At 37.5% G+C, this 18,624-nt stretch overlaps 1 non-coding gene and 1 pseudogene across 1 annotated transcript; one reads left to right on the top strand and one right to left on the bottom strand.

Annotated features, from left to right (window-relative positions):
• Window positions 1-427: 427 nt before the first annotated feature.
• LOC122317618 lies at window positions 428-535 on the bottom strand. Its single transcript, XR_006244545.1, has one exon. It is a non-coding gene; the product is annotated as a small nucleolar RNA R71 (small nucleolar RNA).
• A 2,131-nt stretch (window positions 536-2,666) lies between these two features.
• Window positions 2,667-4,744, top strand: LOC122316239 (annotated as a pseudogene).
• The last annotated feature ends 13,880 nt before the right edge of the window (window positions 4,745-18,624 follow it).

The raw sequence follows: 18,624 nt of genomic DNA, 5'->3' as shown, positions 1-18,624 counted from the left end.
TAATTTTTCTGATCATTTGTTTGATAATTCTTCTAATTCTGAGAAAATGAGTGAACACGAAGATCAACCCACTAGGACCCTTCAGGATTACCTCCACCCTACACGCACAGCCACACCATCATGCATCATGTTTCCAGCTAATATTCGCCAATTGGATTTTAAAACAGGGATGATACAGTTACTCCCTACTTTTCATGGCTTGGAAAAATCAAAATCCATATGTGCACATTAGAGAGTTTGAGGAAGTAGTTGCGACTTTTCATAGTCAAAATGCAACTGATGACATTGTGAGACTTAAGTTCTTTCCTTTCTCTTTGAAAGATAGAGCTAAGAGTTGGCTATACTCATTGAGACCACGATCTATTGGGTCATGGAATGAGATGACTCAGGTCTTCTTTAATAAATACTTTCCCCAACATAAGACCAATGCTTTAAAAACGCAAATCTCCACCTTTGTACAAAAGGATAGTGAGACTTTGTATCAGTCTTGGGAGAGATTTAAGGAGCTATTGAGTATGTGTCCTCACCATGGATATGAGAATTGGCGCTTAGTGAGCTATTTTTATGAGGGACTTACACCTAGAGAGCGTCAATTTGTGGAAATGATGTGTAATGGTGAGTTATTACAGAAATATCCTGATGAGGCCATAGAATACCTCAATGAGCTTGCTGAAAAAGCTCACACTTGGACTGGACCTAGTGCTACTGAGAGCATAAATAGGTCACGACCTGTAGCAAACCTAAATGGTGGTGGAATTTACCATCTCAAGAAAGAAGATAACCTAAAAGCTAAGGTTGAGATGCTCACTAGAGAGCTAGAGGCGTTGAAGACTAAGGACTTAAAGCCAACACACGTGGCTAATCATGCAGAGTCTTTTGGACCATGTTTTGTGTGTGGTGGGGTAGATCACCTTGCCCAAGAGTGTCCCACATTTGCTGAGATGAGAGGAATGTATGAGGAACAATGTAACGCCTTAGGTATGTACAAGAAGCCTTTTACACATTTCTTTGAGACCTATAATCCGAGGTGGCGTAATCACCCCAATTTTAGCTGGAAGTCTGAAAACCAGCCGCTTGCACAACCCCCTAGATCATATCCTACACCATATCATGCACCTTCATCTTCTAGGAGCCCCTTAGAAGATACTTTACATGCTTTTATTGAGGCACAAGGTAAGACTAACCAAAAGTTTGAATCTTTGATTACGCAGGTTGTTCAAGAAAATAAGGAGATAAAAAGCCAAGTGTCCAAATTGATGAGCTCCTTGAGTATGAATGAGCGAGGTAAGTTTCCTTCTCAAGCTCAATCCGTACCCCATGGTCAACACATGGCACAAGAGAATTTGAAGGATGCGAATGCCATTGTGACACGAAATGGTAAGTCATTACACATCCCAACAATGAACAAATCAGAGGATGTGGAAGAGGATCAAAGCAATAGTGGTGCCGAGCTGCCCAAAGAAGCCGAGGTAATAAAGAGCCCAGTTAAGGTACCATTTCCTCAAGCTTTAAAACTGAATAAGCGAACTTTGGATCCTAACAATGAAATCTTGGAGAATCTCAAGCAGGTAAAAATTAACCTCCCTCTTTTGCATGTTGTTAAACAAGTTCCTACTTACGCAAAAGTTCTTAAAGATTTGTGTACAGTCAAGAGGAAGCATCATGTTAAGAAGACAACATTTCTTACAGAGCAAGTTAGTGCTCTAATTGAGCAGCGGATTTCTCCCAAGTACAAGGATGCTGGTTGCCCAACCATTGCATGCAGCATTGGAAATCATGAGTTTGGGCAAGCTTTGCTAGATTTAGGAGCTAGCGTGAATCTAATGCCATATTCTATTTATTTGCAGTTGGGGTTGGGAGAAATCAAACCAACCACTGTGGTATTACAATTGGCTGACTGTTCAGTCAAAGTACCTCGGGGTGTGGTAGAGGATGTTCTAATTCAAATTGATAAATTTTATAATCTTGTTGATTTCCTAATCCTTGACACTAGCTTTGTTGTTGATACTACTTCTAAAATTCCTGTGATTTTAGGTAGGCCTTTCCTTGCCACTGCTAATGCTCTTATTAATTGCAGGAATGGGCTCATGAAGCTTTCTTTTGGAAACATGACTCTTGAGGTGAATATCTTCCATATTGCAAGACAGCCAGAAGATGATGACGAGAGCCACCAGACATACATGATTGACTCACTCATAGAAAAGGGAGTTTCTATAGCTCATGATTTTGATCCCCTTGAGTATTTTCTTGTTAATTCTGAGTTTGATTCTATCAGTAATCCATCTGATGTAGTTGATATTTGTGCTATCTTTGATAGAACTCAGGATTATGGCACTCGTGCCTGGTAACCGAAGTTTGAGGAGTTGCCTGAGAGAGAGGAAAAGCAAATTCCTTCAAGTGTGGAAGCACCTAAAGTTGAACTGAAACCTCTGCCTAAGGGTTTAAAGCATGTTTTCCTTGGTCCAGGTGATACTTTTCCTGTTATTATCTCATCTGAATTGTTTGAGTCTCAAGGTGAGAAATTAATTCGGATACTAAGTGAGCATAAGTCAGCCTTAGGTTGGAGCATTGCTGATATAAAAGGTGTTAGTCCCCTGGTCTGTTCTCATAAAATTAATTTGGAGGAAGGAACTAGCCCTAGTAGAGACCCCCAGCGTAGGCTTAATCCTATTATGAAAGAAGTGGTGAAAAATGAAGTGTTGAAACTATTAGATGCAGGAATGATATATCCTATTGCTGATAGTAAATGGGTAAGTCCTACACAGGTTGTTCCTAAGAAGTCAGGTGTTACTGTGGTGAAGAATGACCTGGGAGAGCTAGTCCCTACAAAACTTGTGACTGGGTGGCGGATGTGCATTGATTATAGAAAATTGAATGCTGCCACCCGGAAAGACCATTTTCCTCTCCCTTTTATTGATCAAATTCTTGAGCGTGTGGCTAGTCATCCTTTCTATTGTTTCTTGGATGGTTATTCTAGTTATTATCAAATTGAAATTGCATTAAAAGACCAGGATAAAACCACTTTCACTTGTCCTTTCAGTACTTATGCTTTTCGTAGAATGCCATTTGGATTGTGTAATGCACCTGCTACCTTTCAACATTACATGATGATCATTTTTAGTGACATAGTTGAAAATTGCATGGAAGTTTTTATGGATGACTTGACTATTTTTGGATCTACTTTTGATGCATGCTTATTGAATTTAGAGAGGGTGTTGACTCGCTGTGAGGAGAAGGAATTGGTTTTGAATTGGGAAAAATGCCACTTTATGGTACCTTCAGGTATTGTGTTAGGGCATATTATTTTTTCTAGGGGGATAGAGGTAGATCAATCTAAGATTGAATTAATCTCTAAGTTACCTACACCTAGGACAGTAAAGGACGTGAGATCCTTTCTTGGTCATGCGGGCTTTCATAGGAGGTTCATACATAATTTTTTCACCATATCTAGACCACTATGTGACCTCCTAGCTAAAGATGCCCCATTTGAGTGGACACAAGATTGTCAAGAGGCCTTTAAAACGCTAATTGGCAAGCTTACCTCAGCACCCATAATGCAGCCACCTGATTGGACTTTAGCTTTTGAGATTATGTGTGATGCAAGTGATTTTGCTGTAGGTGCTGTACTTGGACAGCGAAGGGAGGGAAAACCTTTTGTCATTTACTATGCTAGTAGAACTCTAAATAGTGCTCAGATGAATTACTCCACCACTGAAAAAGAGTTGCTAGCTGTAGTGTTTGCTTTGGATAAGTTTCGTGCTTACGTGATTGGTTCTCCTATTATTATTTTTACAGATCATGCAGCCCTTAAGTACCTTCTTACAAAGAAGGATGCTAAGGCACGATTAATACGATGGATTTTACTTTTGTAGGAATTTGACATCACCATCAAAGACAAGAAAGGAGTGGAGAACGTAGTGGCTGACCATCTCCCGAGGCTCACATTTGAGGACACCTTTGACCACTTGCCAATTAGGGATGATTTGCCCGATGAGCATTTACTATCTATTACTTCTCTACCATGGTTTGCTCATATTGTGAATTATTTGACTGCAGGTGAGATACCGGTGGATTGGAGCGCTTAGGACAAGAGGAAGTTCATAACTGAGGTACGTAATTTCTATTGGGATGATGCTTTTCTTTTCAAATACTGCCTGACCAAATTTTAAGGCGTTGCATCCCTGATGAAGAGATTGCTAGCATCTTAGAATTTTGTCACTCTCAAGCTTGTGGGGGCCACTTTTCGATGAAGAAAACCGCTGCAAAAGTTCTGCAGTGTGGATTTTATTGGCCCACCATATTTAAGGATGCAAACATCTATTGTCACTCATGTGAAAAGTGTCAAAAGTTAGGAGTTATATCTCATCGTAATATGATGCCCTTAAACCCAATTTTAGTGATTAAAATTTTTGATTGTTGGGGCATTGATTCTATGGGACCATTTCCTCCTTCTTTTGCATATCAATATATTATTGTGGCAGTAGATTATGTGTCAAAATGGGTAGAGGCAGAAGCTTGCAGGAGCAATGATAATAGGACGGTAATCAAATTTCTCAAAGAGAATGTGTTATCTCGATTTGGTACACCACGTGCTATCATTAGTGATCGGGGTACACTTTTTTGCAACCATTCTTTTGAGGTTTTGATGAAAAAATATGGGGTGATACATAAGATCTCCACTGCCTACCACCCCCAGACAAGTGGACAGGTAGAACTTGCAAACAGGGAAATTAAGCAAATTTAAAAAAAAACGGGTCAATCCAGATCGCAAAGATTGGTCTTTAAGACTAGTTGATGCACTTTGGGCCTATCGTACAGCTTTCAAAACTTCCTTAGGTATGTCACCTTATAGGCTTGTTTTTGGGAAGCCTTGCCACTTACCTGTGGAGCTCGAGCATCGAGCTTATTGGGCCATCAAGCATTTCAATTTTGATATAGGAGAAGCAAGTAAGCTTAGAAAATTTCAGTTGACCGAGTTAGAGGAGTTGAGAAATGATGCTTATGAGAGCTCTAGAATCTATAAGGCTAAAATGAAAGCGTTTCATGATAAAAATATTTTGAGAAAAATGTTTAAGCTTAATGATCGAGTGTTTTTATATGCTTCTAGACTCCATAAGCACCCAGGAAAACTTCGGTTTAGGTGGACTGGCCCCTTTTTAGTAAGGCATGTTTTTGTAAATGGGGCGGTAGAAATAGAAGATCCTAAGGATGGTCGGATCTTTAAAGTAAATGGTCAACGCCTTAAAATATTAATTGATAGGCAAGTTTCGGAAGTGGAAGACATTCCACTTGTGGATCCAGTCTATCAACCTTGACCACACCACCAAGGTATGTGTTTCTTTATTTATTTTGTTTTGCTTTGTTTTGTTTTTGTTTTTTCTTATTTTATTTCTTTTCCTTTTTGTTTGCTATCGTTTTCTTTGTTTTTGATTACAGGATAGTTTCATTTCATCATTTCAGATTACCATCTTTGGTGTTTAGTGAGCTACCCACGTCACTCATTAGGTGTATCCTACCATTTTCAGTTACTCCCCATTCAATTTTGATTCTTAAACATTGAGGACAATGTTTCATTTAAGTTGGGGGGTGGTGGTGCAAATTCAATATTTAAAATGCTTGTTGGAACTCTGTGGCATATTTTCATGTGTCAACTTTTTTTTTTTAATTTGCATCACACGTGCATCATTTTCACATGTGTACTCATTCTCATTCATAGCCATCTTCGTGAATTCACCAAACCCACCATAATCATTTTTGTTGAAGCATTCACAGAACCCTTAATGCACTTATCCAAGTTTTGTGGTAAGATGGTGGTTTGACACATGCAGCTAGAGAACTCTTTTGCTTAAGTGTTCATGTGAGTTTGGAGAGGATTGAGAGAATACAAATGCAGTAAATTGTGATAAGCGTTTATTGATCTGTTGAATTGGGCACTTCTTTTGAGAATATCATTACATGGTTTGCGGTATGATGGTGGATATACTTGGGATATGACGAAGGTCAACTTAGGATTAACGTTTGAGCCTTTCAAGCTATCCTTTCCATCATAGACCCCTAGTAGCCAACCTTGAGCCAATAAAACACTTGTAGCTTTTTCTTTTCATATGCCCATATCATCCATGCCTCTCCACATTGGAGTATAACCTATACACAGATTTTCTTACCCTTTTTACTTCCAAGTGTATACTAGGTGTGGAATTTGTATTTTCTTTCTTTAATTTTATCATTTTCAATTAAAAAGAAGAAGAAGAAGAAGACGACGGAAAAAAATAGAAGAGTACAAGTTGCAAAGTGTTCAATTGAGTGAGCTCCAAAAAAAAAAAAAAAAAAAAAAAGAAGTTGGTAGAGATGGAAAGAATACAAAAGTGGCATGTGTTTGTCCATCAAATTGTTGAAAAAAAAAAGAGGAAGAAGAAGGAAAAACATTATTATTTGATGATCTGAAAAGTTGGAGAGTATATCAAGTGAGAAGTGTGGTCTATTGAGATATTTAATAAAATTCCCTTTGTATGTACTTGGAAGTTTTTGAATCCCTTTCATCCTTTTTTTTCATATAACCCCAAAACCAAGCCACATTACAACCTTTTGTGTTGACCATTCTGATCCTAAGTAAACTGTTGGAAAGATTGATGGAAGTCTCATTTGTTAGTGTTCCTATCATAAGATCAATGTTTGCTTGTTGCTTGTACATAATTGCCTAATTTTCCATGAGGGTGTGTATACACCCATTGTGAACTCCATAGAGAGAGCCCTTATACGAAACACTATTATACCTGTGAGTTATGGAGTTGAACCTTTTGCTTGAGATGTTCTTGATGTTGCATGTGTCAAGGTTAGTGGTACAATGGTTATGGCTTGGAGAACGCACACACACACTCTGTGGATTGCTATAGGTGGATTGATCCTGATGGGTTATTGGATTCCTTAGATTGTTTTGATATGTGAATCTGGAAAGTGTAACTTGATGGCCTTTATGTGTGATTTTCTTTGGTCCTTTTCATTGTTTTGACACAAAAATTTCTAGGGACAAGCAATGAGTAAGTTGGGGGGTGTGATGAGTGTGCGAAAGTTCACTCTATATACCCTACTATTGGACTAAAATGCTAAAATGTGGATAGAAATCATAGGAATTAATGTGTATTCTTAAATTGAATTTCTATTTACGTTGGGATACTCCTAAACAGTTTTTTTTTTATGTCTAATTTCAGAGTTCATAAAAGAGCAAGTCAAGCCCAGTCAAATTCAAAGGAAGACATTCATGGGATTTGAGAGCAATTTGGAAGAAAAGAAAAAGAAAAAAATCACAAAATGAGACCACAAGAAGTCCAAGTCTGAAATTCGCTAGGGACAGTCTGTACATACTTTTAGTCTTTTGACTGTATCTTTCTACTCACATATCGGATTGATGCGATTCTTAAAGAACTATAACTTTGTATCTAATAAGAATTTCCAAATTCGAATTTCTGAAGGGTGTACGTGGCTGCCAATATAAGTCCTAAAATTTAGGCAATTTTTTTATGCGGAAATCAAGAGGACATTAGGTTTTCTTTCTTACCCTATATAAGCATATCATTAGCACGAAATAGAGGAGAGGAAGAGGCACACGAGGCAGATCTGAAAAGAGGAGAAAATCACTTCCATGGCCACCGTTCGCTTCAGTTTTCTCTGGAGATTTTTGTTGTCCAGTATATTTATGGGTAACTAAATTCTCTAGTAGGGTTAGGGATGAACTTGCACATTAGATGGTATTTCTAATTTATTCTTAATTCATGTATTTGATTTTCAATTTCTAAAACTCTTTTGTTTTATCATTGTCAATTCATCGTTGATGTTTTCTTCTCCGAATAATCATAGAATTTATTGTATTTATGGATTCAGTCATGCTTTTTCTATTGAATGGATTAGTTCTTTGATTATGTTTGGATCAAATATTTATCTATATTGATTTAGTTTTTTACTGCAATATCGCTTCCTGAGTATATTGTCGTCATTAGATTTTATCAATAGGGGTAGTAATTCACGTTTTTTAAAAGTGGTGAATGTTTTTTCAAAGGGTTACATTTTATTTAAGTCTGGTTTATAAATCTATACCTTCCTATTGGGAATTGCTGGAATTGAGTTCCTAATTGAGTTATCCAATGAATTAAGAATAATTAAAATACCAGATTTGTGCAAGGGATTCCCGACGCTCTACTGTTTGTCAAATTTGAGTACTTTTTCTGTTAATCACTTTGCTTCACTTGAATTTATATTTAAAATTAATCTTTGTTCTTTATTACTGATTTAATATTTTTCTTTAGTTTCTTTGTTCCTCTTGCTATTCTTTTAATTTGTCTCCCTGTGGAATCGACACCCCAAAGCTGTGCTACAACTACCGCGTTATTCTTTGGGCGTAATCACTTGTGAAAGTGTGGGTAGGCGCACATTCATAGGTCCAATTCCCCACTAGGAAATCTAAAAATATAAATTAAATCTGTGTAGTGGAAAAGGCTGCCTATTACCGGGGTCTTTACAAAAAAAAAAAAAAAGTAGGCGCCTTTCAAAGTGTAATAGCGTGAAAGCCGCCACTACAATGGTTTTGAATTAGAGTAAGACCATGTGGTTTTCTCAGATTGGTTGTTGTGATTGAAACTGTTAATGTCTCTTGGTAGTCGATCTTGGAATTCTAACCCCATTTCCATGCACTTGAAAGAAAGCAAGGTTTGTTACATGTAATTCCCTTGGTTGATTAACTAAATTTTGTATAAATCTCTTAGTTGATAAAAAAATCAGATTAATCTATCTCCAAGTGTTCTTAAACTCAACAAGTCTATTTCATGGTATGTGATTCTCAGATTTTCTCAAGTTGGTAATTTCACCTTTGCATGAATTCGTTCGCTTTATTTGCTAGAGTCTAGCAAAAAGCTAGTTGGGGGGTGTGATGAACTGATAAAACTACATAATTAAGTTACTTAAGTGAATAAATTGTTTAACCAAAAATGATTTAAGTACTTAATTATATAGTATATCATGATACTTGAGACCATTGATAAATTTTAATATTTTTTTGTGCTTAAAAAGATTTATAACACAATTATTTCACATCAAAATAAATATTTTAATTTTACTCTTTCCATATGATGTTTATACGCTGCAGGACATTTTGACAAGTCATAAACAAATGCAAAAGGGGCTGCAAATTGCAAGCTATAGCAGAGCAACGCAGCTCATGACAATCACGCTGGACTTCACTCAAAGAAGAGATCACGCTGGATTTCGTTGGAAAGCAGGAGCACGTTGCAGGAGAGAGGGCGGCTTCATCATTTGTTTTTCTCAGCTTTACTTATTTTATTTTTTTCATTCCAGACAGTTTGGTTTTTCAGTAGATTTTGGCATGTGAATTGCTTTTTGGTTCCAGACCGAGCACTAGGGTAGAGTAGCTTGTTATTTTTTTTCTTTACTTTTCGTTTAGACCTTGCAGTAGCTGGTATTAATTTAGTTTTTCACTTTGTTTTCATTGGAGTCTTTGGCGCAGCAGGGGAGTTTTTATTTCTTCTCCATTTCCGTTTTCATTCTTTTCTTTTTTCCTTCGACTTTTATTTCTTTGGTTTTATTTTTCCTGTGCTGCGATTTCTCCTTCGTTTAGGCTCATTTTTATTTTGGGTTTATTTTTGCTATTAGATTTTGTTATGGCTTTAATTAGATTAATTTTTTTTGTTAGAAATATCATATGTACCTAATTTTAAAAACTTGGGTTGTGGAATGAGATTTAATTTATTTTAGGTTCTAGTTTAATGCAATATTTTATGGTTGAATGTTGATTTCACTAAGTTACTAGTTGGATTTAAATTGAAAATAGATTGCAGCTCTTGCTCTTGATTTGTTGTTGATGTAAGGCACAACAAAAGCTTGAAAATTATCAAGGCTTCTCTCAGTTGTTTGTTAATGTGTGTTCGGCTAGTAAAGTAGAAAATCCCTTAGGAAAATATTGCAAACACTTGAGTTTAACCTTTTTATCTTCCGTTTATCAATGTCTTGATTGGATTTTTAATCGAGAAAATTTTCTAAGACCCGAAATAAAGAGTCTCACAGCCAACCCAAGTATTTGTTAATTTTCCTTTTTGATTAGAAACTCAAATTTCAACTTCGATTTTTTTTTACATTGCATTTTAATTTTATTTTCATCTCTCATAATCGACACATTTGTTATTCAAAAATCTCATATGCGCTTTGATAACCCTTTGTCCCTGTAGAATACGATCCTGGACTTATCCTTGATACAACTTGACACTTCTACACTTGGAAGCACATTCGAGACCGAGTCATTTTCCTCAAGTCCAAGAAATGCCACATGCCCCTAACGTTCCCCATCTACCCATGTTTATGCTTTTAGGTTGAATTAAGGGAAGTAATTGACTTACACAAGATTAGTAATCTTTCAATAACTAATCGTGTTTAAGCTCAAAATAGGGTTCAGAGAGGACTTATCATTTGTAAGTCGATTAATGCCCTTAACACAAGCTCAAAGCATAACCATGGCTAAACGGACAACCTTATGAGTGTGTGGCACTTATTGGGCTTGAGCCTGAAATACCTCGTTTATTAAAAAAAGAAAAATTAATTGAAAGGACATAAATAATCTTGAAACTTGAAACTGAAATAAAGCAAAACTTGAGCTAGTCTTAAACACAATTAGTTATTGAAATGACGTAAAAGAAAACTTAATTTTTGTGTAAATGACACTTATTCATCTCTAAGTCTTTATACTAGAACTACTCCGGGCCATCCAGCTCTGCATCATCATAATCACCATCTGTGGCAATCAACATAGAAGAAAACAAAAAGACAAACAACAATAAAAATGAGTCGAATACTCAGTAAATAGCACATCATACTGTAAAATATTATTTAGCTTAGCATAAACTTGATTTTAAAGCCTCATCATAACTTACATATAACATTCGTAGATTCTCATAACATATCTATACTTCATTAACATGAGCGGAAACGTATATAATCATGGCAAACATGAAGCTTGAATGCATGAGTAGCTTGTTTATCTTGAATTATACTTATTACATGGTGAGCCATGCTTGAGTCCATGGCACCACATAACCAGTCATCTAGTGAAACACGTGTGAGTCCGTGTTTCATTTAATTTGCATAATATGGAGTGAAACATGCTCGAGTCCATGTTTCACTTATCTTGTAGAACATGGAGTGAAACACGCTTGAGTCTGTGTTTCACTTAACTTGCTTGGCATGGAGTGAAACACACTTGAGTCTGTGTTCGACGTATCCTGTATAACATGGAGTGAACACGCTTGGATCCGTGTTTCACCTAACTTGTATAACATGGAATAAAACATGCTTGAGTCTGTGTTTTACTTAACTTGCATAACATGGAGTGAAACACGCTTGAGTCCGTTTTTCACTTAACTTGTGTGGCTTGTACATGGTATTTTTTTTACTTAGCGTAGCATAACATGACATGTCCTATGGAAGAATGAAATAAAAGATGATTTTCTCGTTCCCAATTCGTCCAATGCTAGAACTGAACATGAAGGGTTAAGGTGTGGTGTAAACGACGAAATGTTCCTTGAGAATATTTTTTAAACGGAGTCAGCTAGTGGCCGAATTGTTGCAATGCTCATGATGGTGCGCCTAGGAGCCCATTGGCGGCCACTTGGGCATTGACATGGTTATGCTTGCATTGACATGTGTTAGATAAAGACTAATATCTCCTAGATAATCAAAGAACAATGAAAAACAAAACAATTGTAATGCCCCCAAATTCGCACAAATAGACACGGGGAAATCGAGACATCCGGATGATAACAACAAGGGTCACCACCCTATCGACGAGTGCCAAGTGTGTGTATAAGCAACAAATGTGCACGAAGAAACATGCAGTGGATAGAAAAGTCATAAAACTAAGTACCAAAATTTTCATTGTTTAATACAAAGCTGTTGAAAACATACATAATAAAATATTACAAACCACAGATATTGTTTTAAAACCAACTACAAAGCATAACTCCAACTCAGAACTCTGGCGGACCGCATCCTCGGGCTCAGCCTCCTGCTCTTCCTCAATCTCTGCATCAAAGTCTACGGTACCGAAAATGGTGCCGCAGGTAAGTAAGATCCAAATGCCACTAGATAAAAAACATATTAAACTCAAACAATATGCATGAAAGAATGCAAAAGCACATAACCCATAAAACTACATTTTTCCACTCACGCCAAAATCCCATTTTTAGCCCAAAAACATTACCATTAAAACCAGTCCTCGCCATTATCCCAGATAATGGTCCAAATCAATAAACCACCATTTTCCTCAAAACAAAACTCGTCATTTTCCCAGAAAATGGCTCGTAACCAAAACCATAAAAACCGATCCAATTATGCATGCACCATAATCTCCCCTAGGGATCATCCACACACTCTGGCTCTGTGCCACACCGCAGGTAACGTCTACGCGTGTGACACCTAAATGAGCGATGCCCAATACTCGCGCCCAGGGTGTCCCTGGCCAGGCCATCCTCTAGTCCCCGCCACTCTAAGGACCACGGAGTCGACACGACAGCGTTACCGTATCGTGCGATCTGGTTGTCGCCAGGGGATGTCACTCAGTATTATCCACTCCCGAGTGATCAAAGGAGCTCCACCGAGATAATACCACATCCCGGCTTGGGGTCGTGATACACACGCACCCGAAAATCCATTTACGCCAACAAAACATGATTTTTCTCAATTTAAATAAAATGCACGTGCATCCACCATGTAAATGCAACCACAAGGCACAAACCAACCAACCAATCACAAATCGATGAACCAAGCAACTCCATCCTCAATCCATCCGACCCCCGAACTCCTTGAACTCAGTTCTGAATCAACCAACCAGCAGTCAAATAATTATTGTAAGAGAAAAATATATTTAAATCTAAAAGTAGAGTTTGAAAAATACTTACAGCGCTATACGGTATTTTTTGAAAGCTCACGGCATTACAAACGGTGGAGGAAAAGTAACGTAACAGTGTATTTTACACTATGGCCGTGGGTAATAAATTACCCACTTTCGAACGGGGACAAACCAAGACACGAAATTGATAGGGAATGGCCTTGAGATGTCTATGAAGCTAAAGGAAGTGGGCTTTGGTCGTGGGTGGCGGTGGAAGCGCCAAAAGGGGTTGAACGAAGTTGAGCTCGTGGGAGCTGCTCCGGCAACGGATCGGAGCCGAAATTGGGTGGGTTTGGACGGCAAGAGGTAGAGGAAGAAGCTTTGAAGAGGTGGTGGCCAGAGGTGGAGCGACAGCACCGAAAACGGCAAAAATCCGTGCGGAAAGAAAGAGCTCTAGGTGGTGATCGGCCGGCCGGATGGGGGAGATTTTTGGTGGAGGTGTTCACCGGCCGACGGGGGTTCGAATGGTGGGGGTGGTGTTGACCACACTGGCCGGCGGCGGCAGGTCTACGCGGCTAGGGTGAACGGCGAAGGGGAGAGGGAAGAGAGAGAGAATCAGGCAAGCGGGAGGAGAAGAAGGAAAAAGAAGAAGAAGAAAAGAAAAAGAAAGAAAAAGAAAAGAAGAAAAGGAAAAAGAAAAAAGGAAAAAGGGAAAAAGAAAAAAAGAGAAAAGAAAAGAAATGAGGTTCAATCCTCACTCCAGAAACCAAAAACTGATCCGCCGAAAACGATTTTAAAAACATAAAACAACTAAAATAAATTAAACACTACAACAAATAAAATAAAAACCAATTTAAAATACAATAATTTAAAATAAAAGAACTAATATATTAATTAAATTAAAAACACTCATTCAGTAAAAATACGCGTAAAAACGGGTCATCACAATAATAAAAGTACTAAGGTCCATATAAAAAAAGGTTAGAAAGAATTAAAAAGGAAATTAAGCTCAAAAGAGGATTTAGAGATGACTAATCATTTGTAAGTCGATTAATGCTCTTAACTGAAGCTTAGCTTAACAGTGGACAGATGGGGAACCATAGAAGTGTGTGGCACTTCTTGGTCTGGAGGGAAACCAAAGGTCTGGTTTATGTAGTAGGCTTCAATTGGAAAAATGATACAGAAAATGTGTTTCTTGTTCATCCAATGCTTTTGAAACAAACTACAAGGGTTACGGTTGCGTGTAATATATGAATTCGTTGCCATGCACATGTACGTGCACATAGGTGCCGATTGGAGGTTACTTGGGCATTGACATGGCTTTGCTTGTATTGACATGTGTTCCACCTAGACTAATCTTCTAATTCAAACTAAAAATAATGAAACACAACAATAAAATATCTAAGGTCCGTATCGAAAATGTTGGATAGAATTAAAAAAGGAAATTAAGCACAAAATCAGGTTTAAAGACGACTAACCATTTGTAAGTCGAGATTAATGCCCCCAACTCACCAAGCTTAAACCTTAACTGTGGCTAGATGGGGAACCAAAGGGGTGCATGGCACATCTTGCGCTTGAGGAAAATCGAAGGTTTGGTGTATTTAGTAGGCTTCAATTGGAAGAATAACATAAAGGACGGGTTTCTTGTTGCCAATTTGTCCAATGCTAGGACTGACCTAGAAAAGTTATGGTTGTGTGTAATACATGAAATTGTCCATGAGAAAGTGGTTCAAAATGGCATGGGTTAGTGGCCGATTTGTTGTGGCACACATAGGTGCTGATTGGAGGTGACTGGGGCATTCACATGGCTTTGCTTGCATTGACTTGTGTTCGATCGAGACTAATCTTCTAATTCAACCAAAAAATGATGAAAAACATTAATAAAATCTCTAAGGTCCGTATAAAAAACGTTAGATAGAATTAAAAAGGAAATTAGGCTAAAAACGGTGTTTAAAGACGGCTAATCAATTTGTAAGTCAATTAACGCCCTTAACTCACCAAGCTTAAAGCCTAACCATGGCCAGATGGGGTAACCATAGGGGCGCACATCAGTTCCCATGTTGGAGGGAAACCAAAGGTTTGGTGTATGTAGGCTTCAATTGGAAGAATGAAATAAAAGACAGTTTTCTTGTTGCCATTTCGTGCAATGCTAGAACTGAACTTGAAGGGTTATGGTGGGGTGTAAATGATGTAATTTTCCTTTAAAAAACCTTTTAATTGGCGTCAGCTAGTGGCCAATGCATTGCAATGCACATGATAGTGCACCTAGGTGCTTATTGGCGGTGACTTGGGCATTGACACGGCTATGCTTGTATTGACAAGTGTTAGATCAAGACTAATCTTGTAATTAAATGTAAGAATGATGAAAAACAACAATAAAAGTAATATGGACCATATCAAAAAGGTTAGAAAGAATTGAAAAGGAAATTAAGCCCAAAACAGGGTTTAGAGAGGACTAATCATTTGTAAGTCGAGTAATGCCCTTATCTCAAGCTCAAAGCATAACCATGGCTAGACGGACAACCTTGTGGGTGTGTGGCACTTATTGTGCTTGAGAGGAAATTATTTTGAAATACCTCATTTATTAAAAAAAAAAAAACTTAATTGAAACGACATAATTAGTCTTGAAACTTGAAACTGAAATAAAGCAAAACATGAGCTAGTCTTAAACAAGAATTGTTAGTGAAATGACGTAAAAGAAAATTTAATCCTTGTGTAAATGACACTTATTTATCTCTAAGTCTTTATACTAGAACTTCTCTTGGCCTTCGAGCTATGCATCATCATAATCACCATCGGTGGCAATCAACATAGAAGAAAACAAAAAGATAAACAACAACAAAAATGAGTTGAATACTCAGTAAATAGCACATCATACCGTGAAATATTATTTAGCTTAGCATAAACTTGATTTTTAAAGCCTCATGATAACTTACATATAACATTCGTAGATTTTCATAACATATCTATACTTCATTAACATGAGCGGAAACATACATAATCATGGCAAACATGAAGCGTGAATGCATGAGTAACTTGTTTATCTTGAATTATACTTATTACATGGTGAGCCATGCTTGAGTCCATGGCACCACATAATCTGTCATGTAGTGAAACATGCTTGAGTTCGTGTTTCACTTAACTTGCATAACATGGAGTGAAACTTATCTTGCATAACATGGAGTGAAACACGCTTGAGTCTATGTGTCACTTAACTTGCATGGCTTGGAGTGAAACACGTTTGAGTCCATGTTCTACCTATCCTGTATAACATGAAGTGATACATGCTTGGATCCGTGTTTCATCTAACTTGTATAACATGGAATAAAATATGCTTGAGTCCGTGTTTTACTTAACATGCATAACATGGAGTGAAACACGCTTGAGTCCGTGTTTCACTTAACTAGTGTGGCTTGTACATGGTATTTTCTTGTACTTAGCATAGCATAACATGATATATTCTGTGGAAGAATGAAATAAAAGATGGGTTTCTCGTTCCCAATTCGTCCAACGCTAGAACTGAACTTGAAGGGTTAAGGTGTGGTGTAAATGACGAAATGTTCCTTGAGAAGATTTTTTAAATGGTCTCAGCTAATGGCCGATTTGTTACAATGCTCGTGATGGTGCGCCTAGGCACCCATTGGCGGCCACTAGGGCATTGACATGGCTATGCTTGCATTGACATGTGTTAGATAAAGACTAATATCTCCTAGATAATCAAAGAACGATGAGAAACAAAACAATAAAAGTACTAAGGTCCATATAAGAAAAGGTTAGAAAGAATTAAAAAGGAAATTAAGCTCAAAACAGGATTTAGAGATGACTAATCATTTGTAGGCCGATTAATGCTCTTAACTCAAGCTTAGCTTAACAGTGGACAGATGGGGAACCATAGAAGCGTGTGGCGCTTCTTGGTCTGGAGTGAAACCAAAGGTCTGGTTTATGTAGTAGGCTTCAATTGGAAAAATGATACAGAAAATGGGTTTATTGTTCATCCAATGCTTCTAAAGCAAACTAGAAGGGTTACGATTGCGTGTAATATATGAATTCATTGCCATGTACATGTAGGTGCACATAGGTGCTGATCGGAGGTGACTTGGCTTTGCTTGTATTGACGTGTGTTCCACCTAGAATAATCTTCTAATTCAAACTAAAAATAACGGAACATGAAAATAAAATATCTAAGGTCCGTATCGAAAATGTTGGATAGAATTACAAAAGGAAATTAAGCACAAAATCGGGTTTAGAGATGACTAATCATTTGTAAGTCGAGATTAATGCCCCCAACTCCCCAAGCTTAAAGCTTAACCGTGGCTAGATGGGGAACCATAGGGGTGGATAGCACATCTTGCACTTGAGGAAAACGGTTTGGTGTATGTAGTCGGATTCAATTGGAAAAATGAATAAACGACGGGTTTCTTGTTGCCAATTCGTCCAATGCTAGGACTGAACTAGAAGGGTTATGATTGTGTGTAATACATGAAATTGTCCTTGAGATAGTGGCTCAAAATGGCCTGGGCTAGTAGCTGATTTGTTGCGGCGCACATTGGTGCCGATTGGAGGTGACTTGGGCATTCACATGGCTTTGCTTGCATTGACTTGTGTTCGATCAAGACTAATCATCTAATTTAACAAAAAAATGATGAAAAACATCAATAAAATCTCTAAGGTCCGTATAAAAAATGTTAGATAGAATTGAAAAGGAAATTAGGCTAAAAACGGTGTTTAAAGACGGCTAATCAATTTGTAAGTCAATTAATGCCCTTAACTCACCAAGCTTAAAGCCTAAGCATGGCTAGATGGGGTAACCATAGGGGCGTACGACAGTTCCCAGGCTTGAGGGAAACCAAAGGTTTGGTGTATGTAGGCTTTAATTGGAAGAATGAAATAAAAGACGGGTTTCTTGTTGCCAGTTCGTCCAACGCTAGAACTGAACTTGAAGGGTTATGGTGGGGTGTAAATGATGTAATTTTCTTTTACAAAACCTTTTATTTGGTGTCGGCTAGTGGCCAATGCATTGCAATGCACATGATGGTGCACCTTGGTGCCGATTGGCAGTGACTTGGGCATTGACACGGCTATGCTTGTATTGACAAGTGTTAGATCAAGACTAATCTTGTAATAAAATGTAAGAATGATGAAAAGCAACAATAAAAGTAATAGGGACCATATCAAAAAGGTTAGAAAGAATTGAAAAGGAAATTAAGCTCAAAACAGGGTTTAGAGAGGACTAATCATTTGTAAGTCGATTAATGCCCTTAACTCAAGCTCAAAGCATAACCATGGCTAGACAGACAACCTTGTGGGTGTGTGGCACTTATTGGGCTTGAGAGGACATTATTCTGAAATACCTCATTTATTACAAAAAAAAAAAAAAAAACTTAATTGAAAGGACATAAATAGTCTTGAAACTTGAAACTGAAATAAAGCAAAACATGAGCTAGTCTTAAACAAGACTAGTTATTGAAATGGCGTAAAAGAAAAATTAATCCTAGTGTAAATGACACTTATTCGTCTCTCAGTCTTAATACTAGAACTACTCCTGGTTATCCAGCTCTGCATCATCATAATCAGCATTTGTGGCAATCAACATAGAAGAAAACAAAAAGACAAACAACAACAAAAATGAGTCGAATACTCAGTAAATAGCACATCATACCGTAAAATATTATTTAGCTTAGCATAAACTTGATTTTTAAAGCCTCATCATTACTTACATATAACATTCGTAGATTCTCATG

This window comes from Carya illinoinensis, chromosome 7, assembly GCF_018687715.1.
Source record: "Carya illinoinensis cultivar Pawnee chromosome 7, C.illinoinensisPawnee_v1, whole genome shotgun sequence".
Taxonomy (NCBI): Eukaryota; Viridiplantae; Streptophyta; class Magnoliopsida; order Fagales; family Juglandaceae; genus Carya; species Carya illinoinensis.
Note: the sequence above shows the minus strand (reverse complement) of the source record. Positions and strands in the feature narration are given on the sequence as shown.